A 4,659-nucleotide genomic window follows, 5' to 3' on the forward strand; every position below is an offset into this window, starting at 1 on the left:
TTTAGTCGAATCATATATGAACCTTTTATGTTTGCTTTTACTTTTTCTGTCTTCGGGTAGTGGTAAAATTTATTTTAAAATGTTGACGGGTAATTTAACAAACACATGGGTAAATCTGATACGCAAGTAACTACTAATTACTCAGATGGGTATTAGGCCGGCTATGGGATGCATTTTACAATTGGATATGAGACTGAGATTTTTAGTATTAGTACTGATTCTATTGTCATTTCTACAAGTAATGAACATAAACTAGTTTTAGAAACACATTTGAGTCGACTTACTAGCTACTCGATCTAGAGTTGTAGAAAAATATATAATATGAATCGGTTCTAGTCAGCGGGGTCGAGCTTGAGCAACTCGAGTAGAAGTTGAATTTGATTATCAAGATTCGAGAACTGATTGGCTCAAGGTGTCTGAAAACCTGAAACATGATGTGGTGGTAAGGTGACTCTCATGAGCGTACCGCATATGAAAACTAAGGGTATGTTTGGTTGAAAGGAATGGAATGAAGGGGGAATGGAATGGGAGAAGGAATAGAATGGACAAAGGAATGAAATTGATCATTAATTCCTTTGTCTTGTTTGGTTAACATATGAGAATGAAATGACGGTGGCGGTGGTGGTGGCAACGGAGGTGGTGGTGGTGACGGTGGCGGTGGTGGTCAGATGATGGTGGTGGCTATGGTAGTGATGGTGGTGGCGTTGGTTGTTAGATGATGGTGTTGTTGAGAAAGTAGGTTGAAGGAGGAATGGAATGAAAAAAAAGAAGGGGGTGAGAAGGAATGGTTTTGATGAAATGGGATTCCATGTGTAATGGATGATTCCATTCCATTGTGCAACCAAACACCTCTTATTTCATTCACACGCAATGAATCATTTCATTCCGTCTGTCATTACTGCATAACAAACGCTAGAGGTGGACAACAAAACCGGTTCCTGGAACCGGTTCGGTGGAACCGAACCGGAACCGAACCGGTTCCTACCCGTTTTTCGTAGGAACCGGTTCGGTTCCGTTTCAACCCAACGATCCGGGACCGGTTTGACATGTTTGGAGGTGGACCGGGTAGGAACCGGAACCGAACCGGAACCGGTTCTGGAACAGGTTCGACCGGAACCGGTTCGGAACCGGTTATAGCCGTTGGAGTGGTTCTAGCCGTTGGGAAACGGTTTTATGGCCGTTTTTTGACCGTTGGGGTCAAAAATGGCCGTTTTTTGGCTCCCCAAACACCCCACTACTAGTATAAATAGGTATTTGGTGTAATGGGTTCATCACAACACTCAAAACGCAAACCCGAACGCAAAAAAATACAAAAAAACGCTATTACAACGTTCTGAGTTCTCTAATCTCTTGTTTTCTCTTCTTCTATATTCATATTTGTTGTTATGGCTGCCTCACAATCATCGGTTGGTCAAGGTTCCACCGCCGGACCAAGTTTCGTTCGTATTGTACCTCATAATCGTAATCAAGAGATTTGGTGCAATTGGGATTTGGTTGAATTGAGTGACCATTCATTGAAGGCTCGGTGCAAGTTTTGTGGGATTTATTTAAACCCACTTTCGAATTCAAATTTGAAGAAACACATCGAAAGACCGTATTGCAGGGCGTTGAAACAGAACGTCGAGTCGCAACAAACGCAAATGGATAGTGAAGGCGGAATATTTACATACCAAATTGATCGAGTTCAAGATCGTATGGCGAAGTTTGTGATTCAAGAAGCTTTGCCGTTTAGCCACTTCGACAACCCTCGCTTAACCGCCATGATTCGAGATACGCTTCAACCACAATACACTCACGTAAGTCGTCATACTCTTAAACGTTATTGTTTAAAATTGTGGAAGAAGGCCAAAGAGGTACTAATTGCATATTTTGAAAATATAAATACGGGAATAAACTTAACTACTGATGTTTGGTCGGCTCCACATGGTCTACCCGAATCTTATCTTTGTGTCACCGCTCATTGGGTAGACCCGTCATCGTGGGAAATGATGAAACGCACCATTGCTTTCGAACTCTTTGAGTATCCACATACGGGAGATAATTTGTTTGAAATTTTAGATTATGTTATAAAAACTTATAAACTAGAAAATAAAATATTTTCAATTGCATTTGATAACGCGTCGAATAATACATCGGCGGTTGATAAATTAAAATTAAAATATACGCCGATTTGCAATGGTGTATTTTTTCACTCAAGGTGTGTTGCACATATCATTAATTTAATCGTGCAAGACGGACTTGCTTCGGATGAGGTTACATCGGTTATAAACGATTTTAGAGTAATGCTACATGAAGTTTTTAAGAAAAGTAAAAAAAGACAAATGGATTATAGAAAATTTTGTAAAGATACGGGAAGAAAAGCTTTGGGAGCTAATTGGGATGTACCTCATCGATGGAATTCCACTTGCATAATGTTTCAAAGTGCTTTGAAACAAAGAGACACTTTACAAATGTTTCATTCTAGTCTTGCCGAGAATGATTTGGCAATCCCCTTTTCAAATGAGAAATGGGAAATTATCAATGACTTATCGACTTTTCTTGAAGTTTTTAAAACATCAACTACGAAACTATCGGGAACGTATTATCCGACAAGTCCCTTGGTTCTTTCGGAGTTATTTTTAATCGTTAACAATCTTAAAAAATTTGAAAATAAAAGTCCAATGTTTTCAAACATCATATTACCAATGAAGTTTAAATTAAAAAAATACTTTCTTGAATTGCCACCGATTTTTACTTGCGCCGCCGCTTTAAACCCAATGTTAAATGTTACGGGGGTTGAATGTGTGATAGACGAAATTTTTTCAGCCTTAGATATGCATGAAGTTGACCCAAACTTTTCAACAGAGGCACAAAATGATTTTAACTTGAATTTTAAATTTATGTATGACTTTTATATAAATAAATATGGGTCAAACATACACATGCCTACGCCGGGGGGGTCTTCATCAAGTTCAAGTGCTCCTAGAGTACGAGACCCCATGATTAGCCTTATGAACACCGTTCGCAACGTAACGGCTAAAAAACAAAGGGGTAACACCCCTTCAAGCGAACTAGGAAGGTATAGTGCATATGATTTCTCTACCGGTTTATCCGAAGAGGAATATGGCACTTTTGATGTTTTGGCTTGGTGGAAGGTAAAGGAAACCGAGTTTCCGATTCTTGCCACCATGGCCCGTGATTTACTAACTGCCCAAGCTTCTACGGTAGCTTTGGAATCTGCTTTTTCTCTTAGTGGCAGGGTAATATCGGTGAGAAGAACAAGACTGAATTCGGAGTCGGTGGAGATGTGCATTTGCTTGAAGGATCACTTGGACTCAATCGATCGTGTTCAACACGTAACCACTCTGGAAGACGAAACACCACTTGATGTTCGAGTGCACGACGAACAAGAAGGCGTTTCTACAAGTAATTCTGATGAATAAGTCGCCACTCAATAATTACGACGAACAAGAAGGCTTTTCTAGAAATAATATGTCACAACTTTATATTTATAAGTTTAATGTTTTGTTAGTTTGTTTTTGAATATTTTAAAACATGTAACATTTTTTTTTGAACTTCTTAAAGTAAATAAAATGAATTTTATGTTAATTGTTTTTTTTATTTAACATGTTATACAAATACGAATCGTATAACACCGCTCTTGATTATAATTCAGCATTTGACTTGCGTAAGCCAAAAGACTATAATACATAGCAAACTCAACAAATGTAACACGATACAGATTTAAGTTCACCATTACACGATACACGATACAGACTAATCAATTCAAACACGCTGACACTCATAGCATTAAGTTCAATATGTTGTTTACCATTGCTCTGTGGGTGAACAACAAAAGTAGCATGAGCCTCTTCAGAAATCAGAAGAACACAAATCATCACCTACACAAGCAGCGGAAACGAAAAACGAAAAAAAAAATAATATTTTACACTGTAACCGGTTGGAACCGGTTACAGTGTAAGAACCGGTTTAGGAACCGGTCAGAACCGGTTCCACCGGTTCCGGGTCCGAGGGTTGGGGAACCGGTTCGGTTCCCTAACCGGTTCGACCATGGAACCGGTTTAAACAGTGATGTTGACTAATGGAACCGGTTCTGAACCGGTTCCGGTTCCTTTGACCAACCCGATTTGATCACCTATAACAAACGCTACCTAAGTGGACTAACTAGATCAAGCAACAACAATTTGTTCAGCCCAAATGTGAGGAATCCACTTCAAAATTTGTTCAGACAATAAGATTGGTTTCAACCCAAATTTACCACAATTTTATTTTCAATTTATTTTGAATATACTTACTTTCATTTTGGATATCTTTTTAGCTTAAACCCACAAATAATGATGATATACATATTAAGCATGTATAATTATACAAAGTTATTATAAGTGAAAATAATTAGGTTGCTTTCCTAACGTGATTTTTTTTAGAATAACGACTTTCTCGTGTTTAAACCACCACACTCTTCAAATTTGAATAGCCCTGCTGCATATAGAAAACTAGACGGGTGCCCGCGCGATGCAGCGGGTGTTTGAACATGTTAATCACATAACAAATATAATCGGTTAAAACCTTGAAATCGTTTAAACCGGGGTTGACTTCTTTTTTCTTTTTCTTTTTTTACTTTCGGTTTGTTGGTCGGTTTCAAAATTTTCAAAACATAGT

The sequence above is a fragment of the Bidens hawaiensis genome, unplaced genomic scaffold (assembly GCF_021521415.1).
Source record: "Bidens hawaiensis isolate Kalapana, Puna unplaced genomic scaffold, B.hawaiensis_p1.1 tig00030319_1, whole genome shotgun sequence".
Lineage (NCBI taxonomy): Eukaryota > Viridiplantae > Streptophyta > Magnoliopsida > Asterales > Asteraceae > Bidens > Bidens hawaiensis.